The sequence below is a fragment of the Mustela erminea genome, chromosome 15 (genome assembly GCF_009829155.1).
Source record: "Mustela erminea isolate mMusErm1 chromosome 15, mMusErm1.Pri, whole genome shotgun sequence".
Taxonomy (NCBI): domain Eukaryota; kingdom Metazoa; phylum Chordata; class Mammalia; order Carnivora; family Mustelidae; genus Mustela; species Mustela erminea.
The window spans coordinates 10957847-10980029 of NC_045628.1; the positions used below are offsets into that span (position 1 = coordinate 10957847).

Consider the following 22183-nt stretch of genomic DNA (forward strand, 5'->3'; position numbering starts at 1 on the left):
ATTTAATATTTCTGCACATTATATGAGCAAGCCTCCAACACCTTTTGTCTCAAAGTATATTTGCACAAGTGTTTCAACAGCCAACAGCCCTAGAAGAGAAGGACAGTGTCCGACTCTCCGGCAAAGCGCAGAGACGTGATAATCTATTATAAAAGATTCACTATGTGAGAAGAAGGCTAAACGCAAACCATTTCATGTACAGGTATCATCTGACCCTCTTTATATCACCTTCTGGGAACTGGGACATTGGGAACCAGAGCAAAAACGCTGACACTCCGACCACCACCACAGCTGGGAGAAGTGATCAGTCCTTCTGATGATCCTCCACGTCTGACCCAGTTGCTATTTATCTTCATCAGCACCATGAAACCATGAGAGCTGATTTGTGAGTGTGCAAGGAGAGTAAAATCTCACGGTAAAGATTAGAGTAAAACACAGCTCGATAGGCCTGTGCTCCTTAGCCGGGACACAACCCACTTCATCTGCCGCCACTCAACAGAAGGATCGCATCCCTCTGGGGAACTTGTAAGCAGACGACCACTGCTACCACACAGGCGCTTTTACCACTGGGCACTGATGGCATTGTGGCAGAGGTCATCCTTGCCATCTTCTAGGACATGGGTCACTTCCCTGACATAACTATTTTAGGGGATTTTTTCTTTGTGTTTATGAGAAGAAAATAAGACTAAATTTTATAACGAGGTATTAAAAGCAAAAAGCACCGAATAGTGGCTGATAACTTCCCATGCTGCATGAAGACTAAATGACCATTCCAACATTTTTCTCTAACTTGCTTTCCTTGACTGCCAAGGGCAAAAAGCAAAAGAGAACATTTCCCACGGGTGCCTGGATGGCTTAGTCAGTGGAGCACATGACTCCTGATCTCAGGGTTATAAGTTTGAGCCCCCACACTGGGTGTAGACATTACCTAAAAATAAAATTTAAAAAAAAAAAAATTTCCTGGGACACCTGGGTGGCTCAGTTGGTTAAGCAGCTGCCTTCAGCTCAGGTCATGATCCCAGCGTACTACGATCGAGTCCCACATCAAGCTCCTTGCTTGGCAGGGAGCCTGCTTCTCCCTCTGCCTCTGCCTGCCATTCCGTCTGCCTGTGCTCGCTCTCTCTGACAAATAAATTTTTTAAATCTTTAAAAAAAAAATTTCCCAGACTCCCTCACAATATATATGTATCCATCCCCATATATATATATATATATGGGGTCACATATATGTGACCCTAGTTCCATCAAACAGGCATACCTAAAGAAATAAGAGTAATGTGAAGTAGCTTTACCTCTGCAGACAGATGACATCTCACACCAGGCATAGAAGTACAGGACTCAGTGCTTCTAGGACCGACCTAGAGGAACTTTTGGTTCTATCCCAGAATATCAAAAGTGGCAAGAATGGTCAGTGGTGGAAGTTGAAGCTATTCTCTAACAGACTCGTTTCCCCTGACTGGGTTGTCCGTGGCTTCTGGCCCTCCTGGAGATTCTGTGAGCTACCTTACATGCGACAGAACTAGGATCAGCGAACTTTTTCTGTGAAGGGCCACAGAGTAAATATTTTAGGTTTTGTAGAGCCAACACCCCACAAACCCTTCAACTCTGCTTTGGAAGCACAAAAGCAGCCATAAACAATACAAAACCAAATGGGCATGGCTGTGTTTCAATAAAGCTTTATTTACAAAAACCATGTGGTGGGCCAGATTTAGCTCACAGGCCATAGTATTCCAACCCATCTCAGAAATGCTTTTCAGTACAAACTGGGTCAGTCAGGATTCTACAGGTCAAATGACATGATCAAACATGTCTACCTAAAAATAATACGAACATGTGAGTTGGGCTAGGAAAACCAACAGAGGATAGTGAGGTTCAAGAAATTAGCAAGAGTGGGAAGCCACAATTACCCTAGTCCTGGCATAGGCCCAACAGTTGCTCTGACCCTGGGACAATGTGGGCACTGTCAAAACTGAGACAAGGCACAGAAGTGGAGGTAGGATGAACAACATGATCTGCTTGATATCTTCAAACAGCCAAGCAGAAACAAAGGGCAAGGAAGCCCAAGTGATAGACTCCACAGATGCCAGTGTCCTGCAGACTGATCCATAAAAGAAATTTGAGAAACTGGATTTCAAAATATAAAGCTTTTGCTCTTCTAAAGACACCATTAAGCACAATGCAATGCCAATGCCCACTGACTATTATGACTGTTAAAAAAAAAAAAAAAAAGACAAATAATAACAAGCACTGGCACGAATGAAGAGCAATTTGAACCCTCATACGTTACTAATGGGAATGTAAAATGGTGCAACCACTTTGGAAAACAGTCTGGTAATACCTAGAAGTTTAAGTATAGTTACCAAATGACCCAACAATTCTAACCTAAGTATATATGCAAGAGAAATGATAACATATGCTCACATTGACCACATAATCATGACAGCATTATTCATAGTAATTAAAAACTAAAAGCAGGGGCTTATACTAGAGTATAAATGTTTGATTAGTAACTGCAGCTAATAAAGAGAAAATCGGAATTCATCCGACAAAGAGGACTCTGGTGGTAAAAGACACTTCAGAAAGCCACTCCCGCAGCAGACAGAGGGCACCCGATGCACAGAGCCTGGAGACATCAGGAGAAGGGGAGGGAGAAGAAAGCCATCGAAACGGAGGACCAGTCCTCAGTGCTGCAGGCCTCAGACAGACGGACTAAGATGGGGATTCAGAGAAGCAGCTACTGAATGTGACAAATCAGATCTCCAGCGACTGTGGGGCCCAAGTTAGTAGAACACCAAATAGAAGCCTGGCTTCCCCAACGTGAAGAGCAAATGCAAAGAAAGAAAAAAAATCAAAGACTAGTCTTTCATGGGGCTTAACTGTAATCCTTGGGGATGCAGGACATTTTACTTTCTCTGTAACTACTGGGAAAGCTCAGTACACAGACAAGGTGGTCCACACAACTTTCTGATTGCAGACTGATGCAACTTTTCAAAGAGATCATCCTAACAGATGTGAGCACGTGCACCTCACCAACATGGCTAAGTCTCTAGGATGGGAACAAAACCATGACCAGCAGACAAACATACGGCCTTAAAGATGTAAGACAATCTAGAAAGCGATCCTATAAAATCTGTGGAGATTTGATCACAAAGTGTTGGAAATGGGTGGTTGTCATAGTGACACAACATGGTAAATGCACTTCATGCCACTGAATTACACAATTAAAAGTTAATAAAGCAGTAAATTTTACTTCCTGTATATTTTACAATTAAAAATATATATATATGGGGCACCTGGCTGGCTCAGTTAGTGGAGTGTGGAGCTCTTATCTCCAGGTTGTGGGTTCAAGCCCCACATTGGGTAGAAAGATTACCTGAAGATATAAAACTTTAAAAACAAAACAAAACAAAACCCATATAGATTCAATCACAATATATAGCTTATCACTAACAAGCAATTATGAAAAAATGCATTTGTAAGGCTTAGTTATATAGTAAAAAATATAAATAGTTCTATCTAAGAAAAACTGTAGCAAGGGACAAAAAGAGAAAAACAAAAAGAAGAGACAAGAAAATACCAACAACGGGAGTGTGGGCTCAGCTCTAGCCTGTAACCATCTTCCATTTGCTAAAAAGCTAGCACATACACATTCGGGATTGTAATGATGAAGATTTAAGTCCATGTACATCCTATTTCAGAATACAAATTTCTGAAACAATGGCAGAGTGAATTTTGAGGAACAGGATTAAGAAATACCCTCCGTTTGTTGGGGCCCCTGGGTGGCCGAGTCATTTGAGCACTGGACTCTTAGTTTCGCCTCAGGTCATGATCTCAAGATCATAAGATCAAGCCCCACATCAGGCTCCACACTCAGCAGGGAGTTGGCTTGGATTCTCAACTTCTCCCTCTACCCCTCCCCCTGCTTGCACAAGCTCTCTCTCAAATAAATCTTTTTTTTTTTTTTAAGATTTTATTCATTTATTTGACAGAGAGAGACACAGCAAGAGAGGGAACACAAGCAGAGGGAGTGGGAAAGGGAAAAGCAGGTTCCCACGGGGCAGGGAGCCCAATGCTGGGATCATGACCTGAGCCAAGGCAGATGCTTAATGACTGAGCCACTCAGACACCCCAGATAAAGAAATCTTTAAAAAAAAAAAAAAAAAAAGAAAGAAAGAAAGAAAGAAAAAAGAAAGAAAAGAAACTCAATTTGTAACCAAGGCATTTTTTTATTAAGATTTTATTTATCTGAGAAAGAGAGACAGAGACAGAGACAGCAAGAATCAGCAGAGAGAGGGAGAAGCAGACTCCCCACAGAGCTGCAAGTCCAATACTGGGCTTGATCCCAGGACCCCGAGATCATGACCTAAGCTGAAGGCAGATACTTAACTGACTGAGCCACCTAGATGCCCCTGTAATCAGGGTATTCTTTTTTTTTTTTCTTTAAAGATTTTATTTATCAGAGAGAGAGAGGGAGAGCGAGCGAGCACAGGCAGACAGAATGGCAGGCACAGGCAGAGGGAGAAGCAGGCTCCCTGTCAAGCAAGGAGCTCGATATGGGACACGATTCCAGGACGCTGGGATCATGACCTGAGCTGAAGGCAGCTGCTTAACCAACTGAGCCACCCAGGCGTCCCTAATCAGGGTATTCTTAAGATGTATTTCTTTGAGAGAGAGAGAGAGCAAGCAGAGGGAGAGGCAGAGGGAAAAGTAGAGAATCCCTAGCAGACTCCCCACTGAGTGCAGACCCCAGGGCCAGGGCTCAACCTCACTACCCCGAGATCATGACCTGAGCTGAAACCAAGTGTCCAACACTCAAATGACTGAGCTACCCAGGTGTCCAAATCAGGATTATTTTTAAAAAGTATTTCCAGAGCATATGAACAGTTACATGTCAGTACACGTAAAATACAGATAGCCAACAAAGTCAGAAGATCTCAAAAAACTACTATCCATCACTATCACTCTTCAATATGTACCACTAATGACACTGTGCATAAAAACAAATCATGTAGATGTTATTAAACTTTGGTTTTCTTTTAATCACTCAAGTAATATATGAATATATTACTTCAAAAATTTTTTTAAAGATCTGTACTTATTTGCAAGGAAGAGATAGCAAGAGAGAGCACAAGCAGAGGGGAGAGGGAGAAGGAGGCTCCCCACTGAGCAGGGAGACTGATGCAGGGGTTGGTCCCAGGACCCTGAGTTCATGACCTGAGCCAAAGGCAGACACTTAACCAATGAGCCACCCACGCACCCCTAAAACAGTTTAAGCTATAAGGACAACCAGTACTTCCCACCCCCTTAAAGATCCCACTTCCCACCCTAAAGGCAATTATCAACCATTCCATGTCCTTCTAGACTCACCTACACATTTTTAAATGCACATGCGGGCATGAAAGTGCATTGTTTTATTTTATGTTTAAGATTTCCTTTCCAGGGGCACCTGGGTGGCTCAGTGGTTTAAAGCCTCTGCCTTCGGCTCAGGTCATGATCCCAGGGTCCTGGGATCAAGACCCACATTGGGGTCTCTGCTTAGCAGGGAGCCTGCTTCCTCCTCTCTCTCTCTGCCTGCGTCTCTGCCTACTTGTGATCTCTGTCGAAAAATAAATAAAATCTTTAAAAAAAAAAAAAAAAAAAGAAAGAAAGAATTCCTTTCCATAGATTGCATCATGCTATGTATTATTCTTGCAACTTAACTGCTATACAACATTTCCAACTTGCTTAACTGCTCTACAGAGTCCTAGTAACCCGGGTAAGCCACAACTTATGTAACCATTCCTCCAATAATGGATATGGTTTCCAATATGCAGATACTAAGAGCAGCACTAGGCTTCCCTGAACATGCCGATCTGTACACGTACGTACATGTCCCTAAGAAAAATATGAAAGTTTAAATGCTACAAACAACACGCTTAAAAGTTTATGTCAATTAACATGCCTACCAGGGACGAATTTTCCCACACCACACTGACTAATTGATCTTTTGGATTTTAATTAACTAACAGAGGGGGAAATGGGATTCTTTGCTGGTTTGTTTTAATTTGTATTTCCCTAATGATCAGTGACTTTGGGCTTATTTTCACATTTGTGAGCTATCTGTATTTCTCCTTTTGACCATTAGCCATTTTTCAGTTAAATATAGAGATCTTACAAAGAAGCAAAGATATATCCTGGGTTTTTTATTACACATAATACCTAAACATCTTTCTTGTTCAAAATAAAGCTAATAGGGACGCCTAGATGGCTCAGTTGGCTAAGCAACTGCCTTCGGCTCGGGTCATGATTCTAGAGGTCTCGGATCTAGTCCCACATCAGGCTCCCTGCTCGGCGGGGGTTCTGCGTCTCCCTCTGACCTCTCCCCTCTCATTCTAGCTCTCAAATAAATAAGTAAGATCTTTAAAAAAATAAATAAAAATAAAGCTAATAACCCCACTAACCATACCTCTGTCCCCATTACATCTTCCCTGTCCAGGAATCACTTCTCAGGTGAGTATGCATTCTTAGACCTTTGTCTGTGCCAGGGATCTCAATGGGAAGCGATTCTGTCCTGCAGGACAGAGGGGACAAAATCCGCAGTTTTACTTGTCACCACCAGGGACTGCAGGGACGCTACTGGCCTCTGGTAGGTAGAAGCCAGGCAGGATTCAAAATACCCTACAACACACTGGACAGCCGCCTACAACAAAGAATTATCCAGTCCAAAATGTCAATAGTACCACTGCTGGGCATCCCCCCTGACCCCATCTATGCTTTTATGTAATGTATTTAACTACAAAACTATAAAATCTTCTTAGTGTGGAGTTTTTTTAAAACACCAAAAGTATGATTTTAGTGCCATTTTACACATTTTTTTTCAATCTGTAATATGTCTTAGAGATGTCCTGTCAATACGTAGGGATCTACCTCATTTTTTTTTTAGCTACTAAAGAATTCCAAGTCACAGCTCCCCCTAGTTTACCAACCATTCCTCTGACAGCAACTCAGCATGGAGGAACCCAGCTGGATGCTCATACTGAGGTTTTGGAACCAGACATCCTGTCACTTGCCCCAGGCTCCCCTTCCTGCTCTGGATCTTTCTCTTTAGAAGCTGTTCCACATTTTGTACCCATTTTTCCCCGCCTGTGTGGTTAGACCAGGCTTTTCTGCTGAATGAATACATCTGCCATCTCTCCTTCAGAAATGTCTCATCGTTTTCAGGACAATACCTCCCGCTGTTTTGCACCAGAAGTCTGGTTATTTTCCTTTTGGTTTTCTAAGTGTTTCTCTTCCCTGGGAATTTAGGAGAGGAAGATGAGGTCTGATTTATCCCAAGAGCTTAAATTAGATATCAGGACTCTTAAAATTTTGTATTTCTTACCACAGGAAATACAGCATGTACACTTTTAATTTTAAAAAATCAAAAATTGTGAATATTATTTTCTAAATGAAAGTTAAAACTTTCACTTACAGTCTGTGGCTGCTTGCTTTCTTCCAAGAGCTTTAGATGATTATTAAAAACAGCAAAATCAGGGGCGCCTGGGTGGCTCAGTCAACTAAGCCTCCAACTCTTGATTTCAGCTCAGGTCGTGATCTCAGGGTCCCAGATCGAGCCCTGCGTCAGGCCTCTGTGCTCAGCAGCAAGTCTGTTTGAGATCCTCCCTCTCCCTCCGCCCCTCCCCTCTCCTGTGCACATGCTCATGCTCTCTCCCTCTTGATCTCAAATAAATAAAATCTTTTTTAAAAAATAGCAAAATCGGGGCACCTGGGTGGCTCAGTTGGTTAAGCCTCTGCCTTCAGCTCTGGTCATGGTCTCGGGGTCCTGGATACAGCCTTGCATCGGGCTCTCTGCTCTGCAGGGAGCCTGCTCCCCCTCCCTACCCCACATGCCTCTCTGCCTACTTGTGATCTCTGTCTGTCAAATAAATAAAATCTTTAAAAAAGAAAAAGAAAAAAAATAGCAAAATCAACCACACAAATGGTCTGCTTCTTAAAATTCCTGGCACTCTACAGTTAGCTCCCTTACATGAAACAGCAATCATGAAAAGCAGTTAAGGCGCTCAAAATGTTTTTGTCAGCACAGTCATTCTCAGTGAGCAGGGAGAGGAAACACGAAGCCACCAAAACCAGGTGAGAAATGTTTTCATTCTCTCTCTAAAAATAAATCGTCTTTTTTCTCATTATCTCCCAAACAAGAAAGTTTCTTCTCCACCAGAGGACGTGATGAATACTTTGAATGAGCTCCAGGCCTAATAATTACCCTCAATAATTAGATCCAAAGTGATTTCTGCCAATCACTGAATTTACCTATGGCTCTATGCCTGGGCCTAGCGACTACCAGGAACGGAATAAGAGCTGAGAAGTGCTTCTGTGAGGACTTAGTCTGGAGACTATGAGAAACCAGATCAAATAAACAGGGCTGGGGAATCAGGACTGAGGCAAAGACAGGGCTCCCACTGTCCACCTTCTCTCGAAATAAAGCATCACAGAACGTAGAGAATGGGAGTCGCTGTCTGGCAGGAGAGATCAAGTTCCCCGCGGGGTTGGAGCATGACCCCCCTCCCAGGGTACTGCCTCCCACAGGGAGCCCGGTCCACCCTTCCAGGCCACGGCCAAGCATCACCAGATAAAGGCCCAAGCGGGCCTAAGTTCAGAGAGCTTCCCAAGGGCACTGAAGTACCAGGGCAGAGACTCCAGTCTGTAGGAAGGTTCACTGCATCTCAGATTTCAGGATGAATTCGGTCCTTACCTTGGGAAATAGAGTTGTCACAGGACAGGGTATGAAGACAGAGGTAAAGTGGTGCCCAATCCGGCAAGAGCGACAGGCAAGGAAGACATGGACAGTTTCAGAGACACAAGCTACTTGTCTTTCATTTCAAAATCTGACCTTTCTCCAAATACAAATGCCTGGCTGGCTTAGGAAAGAATACTTGGTGCAGCTATCCTCATGCCTCTTTTGTATGAAAGAGTAAATAAATGTATTTAAATTAAGAGGAACATCTGGACAACACACGCCAGAAAAATCTGTGGCAGCTGGCTCTCTGAAGAGGATGTGGCAGCTGGCTCTCTGGACAGAAAGCACAAGAGAAAAAGCTGTCCCGCCAAAACACAAAACTATGGAATAAAAAGACAAGGAAAAGGACTATTATTTCCAAAACCCAAAGTACTAGAACATTTCCCCCCAAAACATAAGCTCCAAATCCATTCATACAGTGCTGGTTTCTGCTTTTCACTCTCTTTTCTAATCCAACGATTTTCTGCTCCACCATATATCCCTTTACCATGAAACAGACCCTGAACACTGGCCTCTCCCTTCCCTAAGTCACGCCGACATTCAGCGCGGGCACTCCGCTGCGGCAGGGCATACCAAGGTGGTACAGCACAGTCCTCTCCCTTCCAGGAGTTCAGGCTAGAACAAGACACATCTACACCGACTGCAATCAGAAGTAAGAAATCAGAGCAGGTACACATTGCTAATATAAAAAATGAAAGATGAAGAATCTGTTAAGTTTTATAAAAGGGAATTTCTAATAAATGGGGAAAAGGGGAGACAATAACTAATGGACAACTTCTATATTTAAAGTGGTGGGAATGGGAAAGTCCCAGCCTATGCAGACATCCCCAAAACAGCTTGACAGCAAGGAGAATAAAAAGGTACTGACGGGAGAGGATGAGGGAAGAAAGACAGGAAGACTAGAAAGGAAACCACCTTGAAAGCAATCTTCAGTGTCCTAGTAAAGAGCTGAGGCCTTAACCGGGAAGTCCGTGGCTCTCAACACTTATCTCCTATGAAAAGAAAATACTGTTCATATGAGGGCTATTACACTTCATCACAAACAGCGGCTTACTAGAGGTTCCTGCAGTTGGGGCATTCCAAGCAGTTAGCTGTAAACATGCTTTCTCTCCCACAAATCTTAGATAAAACTTAACAGGCAGTGCTGTTAAATATGAAAACCTCTTGTCTTTTCCTCTAATGTTTTCTAACCCAACTTTTCCCATAATAGAAAATATAGAGCATAATATCGGACACAAACACCCATTCAGCTACATCGAAAGCCTTTGCACACTTGTTTTTAAGTGACTCTTATGAAACACCCCTGGTCATTACAATTACAAGGAAAATGGAGTAAATGTAGTCCATTCTGTCTGTCCCACTAAATGCAGTAAGAAATCCGAACAGAATACATGAATCAACTCTTTGTGAACCCCAAGAAGTGGCAGGCCGATCGAGGAAGAACAAATTTCAAATTTCTACAAGCCAGTGGTTGAGTTTTCACATTTTCCAAGATTACACCTGCCTAATCAACAAAATCTGATACCCTGAGTAGGTACTGGGGTGCTGACAGAGACTGGCTCCAGGAGAAGCCCTGTACTTGACTCAAAAAGCAGAAAAGGGAGCTCTGAAGACAGAGAACACTCCAGAAATCTCCCAGGGTTTTTTTGTTATTGTTTTACACTTCAGTCCTCTGTGCCCCAGCCACCAAGTAATTCTGTGGCTGCAACAGGAGCCAAGAGGCAAAATGGGAGCCTGCAGGAGCCAAAACAGTCAGAGAAGGAACATTCTTCTCCCGTCAGTGAAATCGCAGTCCCAGGAGAGTAGGTCAATTCCCACTGCCTTTTTTCTTTCTGACCTAAGAAGAAATATATATTTGGTCTCTGCCCCCAGTTCCTGACACAGAACTTCTAAAACCCTTGTTATTTCCTGATAAATAGGGGTGCTAAGAGCATCTTTTGTTCTAATATTTGGTCTTTGACCGCAGTTCCTGACACCAGAGCTTCTAAGATCCTTGGAATCTCCGGAGTGATAAGAGTGTCTTTTTGTATGCTAATCAGATGGGGGGGCACCAGACTGCTTCAGGATGGGGGCTGGTCACCAGATTAGCCCAGGCACAAACAGAGGATTGGAACTCTCAACCCCCTTCCCCTAACCCCAGGGGAGAAGAGAGGGACTTAAGGAGTAGTTAATCCGCAATGGCCAACAATTTAATCATGCCTACATAATGGAACCTCCATACAACCCCTAAACTATGGGATCCAGAGAGCTTCTGAGTGGGTGAACACACACACATGCCAGAAAGGCAGCACACGGTCACTCCATGGACAGAAGCTCCTGGGCGCAAGATCCTCCCAGACCTTGCCCCATGTATCTCTTCACCTAGCTATCCATTTGTATCTTTTAGGATATCACTTCTGGTAAGCCAGTAAATGCTAAGTATTCACCTGACTTCTGTGAAGTCATGATAGCAAATTATCAAACTTGAGGAGGGAGCTGTGGAAACCCAATTTATAGCCAGTTGGGGAGAAGTACAATCAATAACCCTGGACTTGAGAAAAGCATCTGAAGTAGGGGCAGTCCCACAAGACTTAACCTGCAGGATCGAACTCCAGGTAGCTGGTATTAGGGCTGAATTAAATTGCACGAAGTCCTGCGGGTGTCCAGAGAGCCAGAGAACTGGGTTTTGGTATGAGAGGAAACGCCACACATTTAGTGTCAGAAATGTGGGGAGTAAAAAGAGTTGTCCTTAGTCTCCCCCTGTACTGTCAACATCTCAGCCCCTGGCCGCAAACACAGACACAGATGCAGCAATGCAAAGTGACCCGAATCCCAGCTTTCTCGGTAAGAGGAATGAAAACGAAAGGCCTGAGGAACAAGCACAGTTAACAAGGGAAAAGCCTGATGTGACCCAATGAAGTTGTTTATCAGCTCCTGGCCCATCCCTACGTTGGGCATGTATAGATATGATGCTAGTAAGCATACCAAAAATATTTTAAGACTCAACTAAAAGACCACAGATCTCAGACTGACTAACCAGGTGGTATTACACCTGTGAGACATAGAGGCCTACAGCACACAGAAAAAGGATGACCACATTCACTCAAAGCCAACGATGTTGATTGCTGCTAAAACAAAAAGAACATGCTCTCAAGAATTGAAGACTTGGGGCGCCTGGGTGGCTCAGTCAATTAAGCATCTGCCTTTGGCTCAGGTCATGATCCCAAAGTCCTGGGATCAGGCCCGGCATGGGACTCCCTGCTCAGCAGAGAGCCTGTTTCTCCCACTCCTTCTGCTGCTCCCCCTGTCTGTATGCTCTCATTCTTTCTCTGTCAAATTAACAAACAAAAATCTTTTAAAAATAATTTAAGACTCAATCTCAGACAGCTGCATCCTTGAACAAGCCTGGTTTGAACTGCACAAGTCCATTTATACACAGATTTTTTTCTTTTTTACAACATCGTGAATGTATTTTCTCTTATGATTTTCTTAGTAACATTTTCTTTTCTCCAGCTTACTGTGAGAACATAGCATATAATACACAGAAGACACAAAGTATGTGTTAATCTGGGAGATCATGCCTATCTCTACTTCTAGAGACCCTCAAGAGACTGAAAAGAGCAGGCCACTGCTGCAAAGGCTGTGACTGAGGAGAAATTTCAGGGTGAACGGACTGTTCCAATTCCTGGGTTCACTGAGTTCACTGGTAACGTGAAATCGCAAACTGATCTAAAGACATGCAGGGGCCCTCTGTGCCTCAACAGCAGTTCCCCTACTAAGTGCTCCCTGTCAGAGCACTCAGCCTGCTGCTAAAGACTGGCTGAATGGGGGGCGCCTGGGTGGCTCAGTGGGTTAAGCCACTGCCTTCAGCTCAGGTCATGATACCAGGGTCCTGGGATCGAGTCCCGCATCGGGCTCTCTGCTCAACGGGAAGCCAGCTTCCCTCTCTCTCTCTCTCTCTGCCTGCCTGCCTGCCTGCCTCTCCATCTACTTGTGATCTCTCTCTGTCAAATAAATAAATAAAATCTTAAAAAAAAAAAAAAAACTGGCTGAATGGGTAGGAACAACCACGGAGTCTTAAGTTGCATTTCCACAAAAGGAAACAAAATGGAAATAAGGCTGATGGAAATACAAAGTTTCTAAAAGCTGAAATGTATGTGTGTGTGTGTGTGTGTGTGTGTGTGTGTGTTAAATGACTGTTATGGGTAAATCAATACTAGGCTATTAGATTTGGGGAAGTCAAAAGTTATATGTGGATTTTTTTTTTAAGATTTTATTTATTTATTTGACAGAGAGAGAGATCACAAATAGGCAGAGAGACAGAGAGAGAGAGAGATGAGGAGAAGCAGGCTCCCTGCTGAGCAGAGAGCCCAACGCGGGCTGGGATCATGACCCAAGCCAAAGGCGGAGGCTTAACCCACCGAGCCACCCAGGCGCCCCTATATGTGGATTTTTGAATGTACAGATATTTGGTGCCCCTAACCCCAGTGTTGTTCAAGGGGCAACTGCACAATCCAAAATTGCTTAACACACCCATAACAAGGTAAATTTCAACTCTTAGGAAGATCATCAATAGACACCAAAGTCAAGATGACAAAACTGATGAAATTATCTGATAAAGACTAAAGAAGTGATTATAAAAATACTCCAAAATACAAGAGTAAACACTCCTGAAACAAATGAGAAAGCATAAGAAACAGAATTAATAAAAAAAAGAACACATAGAAACTTTAAATATATAACCAAAAAGTTTTTAAAAACATAATGGATAAAAATTAAAAAATGGATGGACTCAATAGCAGAGGAAAGAGAGTAAATAAACTTGAAGATAAGTCGACAGAAATCTATGAAACAAACTCAGTCAAAGAGAAAAAGATTGGAAAAAAACTAGCAAAGCTTCAGAGAATTATGGAATAATGACAACAGGTCTAACATACAGGTCATCACAGAACAAGAAGAAGAAGAAAAATAGCGCAGTGCTGAGAAAGTATTTGAAATCAAAGTGGCTGAAAACTCAAGTTTGTGAAAGGCATGAAACCACAGATTCAAAAATCTTTTTTAAAAAATCCCAAAAAAGATAACAAAAAGAAATCAGTGATCAAACACATCTAATCAAACCACTGAAAGTTAAAGACAAAGAAAACAAATCCTGAAAACAAAGAGGAAAAAGAATACATTAGCTACAGGGGAATAATTACTCAAAGAACTATAGATGTCATTTTTTTTTTAATTTTAAGAATCATAGATTTCACGTAGACACCAGAGAAGCCAGAAAGAGGTGGCATTGTGTTTTTAACATTTTTAGAACTAAAGTTTACCTTTTTTATCTTTTAATTACTTAAAAAAAATTTTTAAGTAATTTAAAAAAAAAATTTTTTTTAAGTAAACCCTACCCCCAAAATGTGGAACTCAAATGACTCCAAGATAAAAAGTCATATGCTCGGAGCACTTGGGTGGCTCAGTGGGTTAAGCCGCTGCCTTCGGCTCAGGTCATGATCTCAGGGCCCTGGGATCGAGTCCCGCATCGGGCTCTCTGCTCAGCGGGGAGCCTGCTTCCCTATCTCTCTCTCTCTCTCTGGCTGCCTCTCCGTCTACTTGTGATTTCTCTCTGTCAAATTAATAAATAAAATCTTTAAAAAAAAAAAAAAGTCATATGCTCTATTGACTGAGCAAGCCAAGTGCCCCTTCAATTTTTACTTTAAGGACAGCTGACATACAATGTAAAATTTCACGTGTACAAGTGGCACAATATTTTTAAACTGCCGAGGTAAAAAAATATGTATGTATCAACTCAGAATTCTCTATCTACCTTCAAGAATGTAGGAAAAATAAAGACATTCTCAGAGGAAGGAAAATGAAGAGAATTGCCAGCGAATCAGTTCTAAAAAGGGGGCGCTAAAGGAAGTTCTCCAGATAGAAGGAAATGCTATTAGAAGAAAACCTGGAACATCAGGAGTGAGGGAGGAACACTAATAGCAACCATTAGAGTGACTATAATAAACAATTCTTATCCTCTTGAATACTTTAACATGTGTTTGCTGAAAGCAAAAAGACTGTCTAATGGAGTTTGGGGTTTTTGGGTTTTTTTTTAGTATTTTACTTACTTATTTGTCAGAGAGGGAGAGAAAGAACACAAGCAGGGGGAGTGGCAAACAGAGGGAGAAGCAAGTTCCATGCTGAGCAAGAAGCCTGATGCAGACTTGATCCCAGGACCCTGAGATCATGACCTGAGCCAAAGGCAGACACTTAACCCACTGAGCCACCCAGGTGTCCCTCATGCAGTTATTAACGTATATAAAAACATAAGAGAACCATAACATAAAAGGTAAAAGTAAAGATGCCTGTATGACAGAAAGATTTCTACATTCCAACTAAGGTGATAAAACATGGATTCTAAGTAAATGATGAAAAGTTAAGTGTGTATATTATAACCCACAGGTTGAAAGTAAAATGGCAGAAGGACAGGATACCACACAAGTATTCAATGAAAGAAGGCTAGAATGCCATTATTACCATCAGACAAAGCAAACTCTGAAGTTACAAAGCATCAAGAATACCATTAAATAAGCGAGTCATTTAACAAAACAATATACAAAACGTTAACACATAAGCACCTAACAATAGTGCTTCATAAAGCAAAATCGGAACTAAAGAGAAACAAATACCGAATTATTGTTGGTGAATCTAACACTCTTCTCTCAATAACACACAACAAACTAGCAGTAGAGAATCAGCATAAATAGAAACAACACAATGAATCAGCTGTATCTAACTGACATTTATATATAAACCATCCAACAGATGATGAATGTCTTTTTAAGTACACATGAAACAGTCATCAAGATATACCAGATATGCATCATGAAATAAACCTTAGCACATTAAAAAAAAAAAAAGACAAATCACATAAAGTATGTTCTCTGACCATACAAGAAACTAAAGTGGAACTCAGTAACAGAGAGACAACAAAAAAATCTCCAGGGTGCCTAGCTAGCTCAGTCAGAAGAGTAGTAGAGCATGAGACTCTTGATCTCCGGGTAATGAGTTCAAGCCCCACGGAGTTCAAGCCCCAAGTTGGGTATAGAGCTTACTTTAAAAAGAAAAAAGAAAATCTCCAAACACTTGGAAGTTGAAACACTGTAAATAATCTATGAGTAAAGGAGGAAAATTAGAAAATATTTTGAGGGCTCTTGGGTGGCTCAGTGGGTTAAGCCTCTGCCTTCAGCCGAGTCATGATCTCAGGGTCCTGGGATCGAGCCCCACATCGGGCTCTCTGCTCAGCGGGGAGCCTGCCTCCCCCTCCCCCTCTGCCTGCCTCTCTGCCTACTTGTGATCTCTGTCAAATAAATAAATAAAATCTTCTTTAAAAATATAAGTAAAATCTCTACAAAAATAAAAATAAAAATCGATAGGTTTACCTCTAGGAGAGCTGGGCAGGCAGTAGGAAACTGAGTACCTGCCCTTAAAGACATGGCACAAAAAACAGCACCACTGAAACATAGCATGGAAGCAGTCTGGGGGTGCCTGGGTGGTGCAGGCAGTTAGGCGTCCAACTCTTGGTTTCAACTCGGGTCCTGATCTCAGGGTCGTGAGATTGAGCCCCATGTGGGGCTCCGAGCAGAGTCTGGGACGTTCTCTCACTCTCCTTCTGCCCCTCCCCTCTGTGTGCGCCCGTGTGTGCGTGTGTGTGTGTGTGTGTGTATGCACACACACTGTCTGTCTGTCTCTTTCTCTCTCTAAAATAAATCTTAGAGGGAAAAAAAAAGCAGCCGTTTGGAAAACAGCTAGAGGATACGGGAAGGAAATTTGTTGAATAATCTCAGAGCCTGTGCTGGAGGGGCAGGGATCTTTGTGAGACTTCTCCAAGAACAAAAGAGCTGGCAGGTGCCACTTTCCTTCTCCCCTCCCCTCGCCTAAATACACAGACACCTATGGGAACCAGTGCAGGGTCAGCACTCTATACCTAGCTTGCTAACAACAAACCCCAACCCACGGACTTCTACCCCCTCGACCCCAGCCAGCCTGAGAAGGAGTTTTCCCAGTGGCTGCAAGTCTCTTCCTAGGTCAGACCAGCAGAGACACTCCACACCCCACCCAAAATTCTCTTAGGAACCACCCACTCAGCCCCAAGTGTGCCAGTGCCACTCCAAAGTCAACTCCAACCCCAGGGAAGGGAAAGAAAAACCACACATACCAGTCAGACTATGGGCTCAGAGAGATGGGGACAAACATCTGGTCTGATTACAGGCCCTGCCCACCAAGCATCTCAGGGGACCCCACAAGGCAAGCCCCTACAGTTTGGTGCTACTGCAACTCTGACAAATGTGGTCTGCCAAAACTCAAACCCAAGGCGACCCAGACTGGCCCATTAAACAACACAAGGACCAAACTTTATCTACAACAGGCAAACATCTAGAACTAAAGATAACTGGACTAAAGGCAAATGTAGCTCAGTCATAATAGTAGGGCACACACAGCAAACATAGGAGACGTCTCTTTAAGTGCCAGATTCTGCCAAATAGGAGACACTGCCCTGCACGGCACTATAGGACCTCTTTTTCACAAGGCCACTGCTTTCAAGAGCAGGAGACACAGCTGACCTTCCTAACACAGAGAAACAGACACACAGAGTTAGATAAAATGAGGAGATAGAGGAGTATGTCCCAAATGAAAGAACAGGACAAAAATGACAGCAAGAGAGCAAAAGGAAACAGAAATAAGTAACATGCCTGAGAGAGAAACTTCAAGTAAGGTCATAAAGAAACTCACTGGACTTGAGAAGAGTGGAGGACCTCAATCAGACCTCAACAAAGACAAAGAAAACATAAAAAGAACCAATCAGTGATGAAGAACTCAGTAAATAAAATTACAAATACACTAAATGGGGGATGCCTGGGTGGCTCAGTCAGTTAAGAATCCAATTCTTGATTCAGCTCAGGTTATGATCTCAAGGTCATGATATCAAGCCACATGTCAGGTTCCATGCCCTGCATGGAGCCTCCTTAGATTCTCTCTCCCCTCTGCCCAGCTCCCCCAGAACAGCAACAGTCATGTGCGTGTGTGCGTGTGTGTGTGTGTGTGTGTGTGTGTTGCCTGAAAGAAAGAACACAATAGATGGAATAAATACAAGACCAGAAGCAGCAGAAAGATGGATCAGCAACCTAGAGAAAGAATAGCCGAAAGCAATCAATCTAAATAGAAGAAAGAAAAAAACAATTAAAAATGGAAACAGACTAAGGGAAGTCAGTAACATCATCAAGCATTAATAACATTCACATTTCAGAGAGCCCCAAAGGAGACAGAGAAACAGGGAAAGAACTTGAAGAATATATCTGAAGCTGAAAAATTCTGAATCTGAGGAGGGAAAGAGACATCCAGATCCAGAAGGCACAGAGAGCTCCCAACATAATCAACTCAAGGAGGTCCACACCAGGACACATAGTAATTAAAGTGACAAAAAGTAGTGATAAACAGAGAACTTCAAAAGCAAGAGAAAGAAGTTATTCAAAAGATACATAAGAATCTGAGACAACACCAAAACCTCCATATAATCCAATTAAAAATGGGGAGAAGACAGGAACAGACATCTTTCCAAAGAAGACATACAAATGGCCAACAGATACATGAAAAGATGCTCAACATCACTCATCATCAGGGAAATGCAAATGAAAACCACAATGAGGTATCACTTCACAGCGGCCAGAATGGCTAGAATCAAGGAGTCAAGGGATGCTTGGCTGGCTGAGTCAGTAGGATATGCGACTCTTGATCTAGGGGTGGTAGGTTTGAGCCACACACTGACTAAAATCTTAAGGAAAAAAAAAAAAAGAGGAAACTACAAGTGTTAGGGAGGATGTAGAGAAAAAGGAACCCTCACGCATTGTTGGTGGAAATGCAAACTCATTTCAGCCACTGTGGAAAACAGCATGGAGGTGATTCCTCAAAAAAATTAAAAACAGAATTACCGTATGATCCAACAACTCCACTACTGGGTATTTACCCAAAGAATACAAAAACACTAAATTCAAAGGATATACGCACTGCTATGTTTACTGTAGCATTATTTACAACAGCCAAATTATGGAAGCAGTCAAAGTGTCCACGGACAGATGAATGCGTAAAGATGATGTGGTACATGTACATACACACACACGCACACACACACACACACACAGGAATATTACCCATTAAAAAAAGAAAGAAAGAAAGAAAAGAAATCTTGCTATTTGCAACAATATGGACGGATCTAGCAGGTACAAAGCTAAGTGAAAGAAGTCAAAACTAAGTGCAAGAAGACAAATGCATATGATTTCACTCACTGTGGAATTTAAGAAACAAATGAAGAAACAAAGAAAAAGAAAACTGACTCTTAAATATAGAGACTGACCTGGTGGTTACCAAAGGGGGGGGTGGGTGAAGCAATGGGTGAAGTAAGTGAAGGAGATTCAGAGTACACTTAAGATAAGCATTAAGTATAGAATTGTTCAATCACTGTATTATATAACTGAAACTCCTCTAACACTGTATTGTTATCTGTACTGGAATTTAACAAAATAAAAATAAACATTTATAAAGGCAAGCTATATTTTCAAATATTTGTGACATCCTTTTTCAGTAAAACTAACAAAACTTCTAAACCTTCTTAAACAGATGTTTGGAAAAAGTCTATGATTAAGTACTTTTTCTTACCATCAGGCATTAACTACATTGAAACACATAATGTTCTTTTTCAAACTATGCTGTTTCAATTTTGCCAGAAACTTTGAAATCTACAAAACCAAAATATACTCACAATATTTCACTGTGTTTAAGTTTTGTTAACAAAATTGAGGTGGTTTTGGGATACCCTTTTCCCATTTAGAAAGGAAAATTTTCACAAGTTACTCTCCACAGATTTAAAGCTGGAATATTTTTTAAGTTAAAAAACAAGTATGCAAACACATGTGTCAATAAAATAATTCATACATGAAGATACTGATATAAATCCTTTTTTCCTGTCCAAATGTAATTTTTACATTGCTGCTAGTCATAGTCCTTTCTAACTGGAATGATTGGTTTACCTTTAACTCCACGCGGGGCTTAAACCATCAGTCTTTTAAGAAGCTTTGACAGGTTTTGACGATTTAACCCGCTGAGCTCACAGCACCCAAGGGACGGTCTTGGTTGCAAGTTTTATTTCTGATGCAGCTGACCACTAATACGGACTCCAGAGATAATGGATTTCAATAACCACCACCCACAGGTTAACATTTTGAGCAGTACCCATAATATTGCTTTAATTAACACATGAAGGTCAAGGTTTGGTAGAAAGTTTTATTAAATTTGGCAGTGCTTACAACAAAAGAAAGAAACTGTGTGTGTTCGTCTGTACAGTAACTCTATAAATTTGCCCATAGATATAATCCAGTTTGCTCATGGATTTATACGGTATTTCAATTTATTTTCTAAAAGGAATTCAATTTATTAGTTCCATTTCCCCAAAATACGGACATTTCTAGCATTTCTAACTGATAGTTTCATAACAGATGGCTCTAGTCATGCTGGGCACAGAATGGGTCTACCTGGCACAAAGAAACCACCCACTAAAGCAAAGGAAATTTCTACCACTACCACACCCACCCCGATTTTGGAGCATTTTGATGGTGGGAAAGATTAATGCTTTATCTCCAGCTTCATATATTAAATATTAGTATCTTTTGGAAATATTGGAATTCCTTTTCATCTTAAAAAATAAAGATATAGGAGCACCTGGGTGGCTCAGTGGGTTAAAGCCTCTGCCTTCGGCTCAGGTCGTGATCCCCAGGGTCCTGGAATGGAGCCCCGCATGGGGATCTCTCAGCAGGAACCCTGCTTTTCCTTCTCTCTCTCTGCCTGCCTCTCTGCCTACTTGTGATCTCTGTCAAATAAATAAAATCTTTAAAATAAATGAACAAATAATAAAGATATAAAGATTTTGCTTTTGAACCCAAACTTTTTATGCAGTAGAAATAAGCCAGAGTATTTAAACAAATAAATCCAAGGGCAAAGCAATTTTTAAATGAATCTGAAATTAAGGGTTCACTCTAAAGTGTTAAAAAAAAAAAGAGAGAGAGAGAGAGAGAGACACTATAATACACAAATCACACAGTCAGCAGGGTTGGTTCATTTTTCTATTTTTATATGTATTAGGTAATTTGAGGTTATTTTATTGAAAAGCGAGAATGGTGGCTGAATTTATACATACTGAATTCAGCAATAATTGTATTTTTTAAATACACAACCTGACAGGCACTATGGTAGATAATAATGAATCAGCATGGGAGCCATTTAATATACTTCTTGATTAACTCATTGCCTGTCCAGTTCGCACACAGACATGCTTACATGTCATAATCGTCATAATTCCCATCATCCCCACTGCTAACACTCAAGCTCCTTGATTAGTGCACAACTCCCAGACGAGCCACTGCTAATGCTAAATAATTCTCTTCAGCCTCCTGCTACTATTCGGCAGGATCTCCAATTAAATATAATGTCCCTGATGAGCCATATTAATGTGAACAAATCCCTACCAGGAATCCTAACCTATTCCATTTTACCCAAAAATGTAGAGAAAGTAATTTATTCAAGCCAAAGATAATCAAAACATTCTAAATTGATATAGTATAATGTTTCTGCAAAATATATTTTTCCAAGGACAATAAAAGCAAAAATAGAAAAAGTCTGAACATCTCGCATACTTTCTTTTCCTTCACTGTAAAATCTAGTGTTTTAAATTTGCATAGGTAGATACACTGTATTCTTTTTTTTTTTTTTTAAGATTTTATTTATTTATTTGACAGAGAGAGATCACAAGTAGGCAGAGAGGCAGGCACAGAGAAAGGAGGAAGCAGGTTCCCTGCTGAGCAGAGAGCCTGGATGCAGGGCTGGATCCCAGGACCCTGGGAACATGACCTGCGCTGAAGGCAGAGGCTTTAACCCACTGAGGCACCCAGGCCCCCCATACACTGTATTCTTAATCCAAAAAGGTTATTGAAAGTACTAAGTTTCACAAGAAAAGTGAACAATAACAAGTTTTAAAGCAAATATGTCATTTTAAAACCCTTTAATTACCTAATTATCAGAACCCGAAGGTCCAAAATCACATTAACAAAACCTTCCCATTAAATGCAGAATTGCAGTAACTATCAGAGGCTTTGTTATGCAACTTTATGTTGCTGATAAGAAAACTTTACATTGAACAATGACAATTAGTATTTATACAGAGAAGGAATTAGGAAACTATAGCTTTTCCACTGCAATCTTGTTTCTGAATGAATTAAGATCAGATGGGAAAGAGGGACCCTCATGGCCATCACCTTAAAATACTCTGTACTGGTAAAAGAGTTTAAGAAAATGTCATTTAAACATACCATCTAAACCACACACACATATAATAAATGGTCACCTGAA

The 22183-nt window shown here is 41.5% G+C and overlaps 1 protein-coding gene across 3 annotated transcripts in view; it reads right to left on the reverse strand.

The window, feature by feature from the left end:
• Positions 1-22183, reverse strand: part of PCCA (propionyl-CoA carboxylase subunit alpha) — a 394384-nt gene that overhangs the window by 336555 nt on the left and 35646 nt on the right. Inside the window, exon 1 of one of the 3 annotated variants that reach the window (XM_032314394.1) lies at positions 1516-1522. The exons of the other annotated variants lie outside the window; for them this stretch is intronic. The gene's annotated coding sequence lies outside the window, so the exon portion shown is untranslated. Of the gene's footprint in view, positions 1-1515; positions 1523-22183 lie in introns of those variants that run through there. 3 annotated transcript variants of the gene reach the window in all.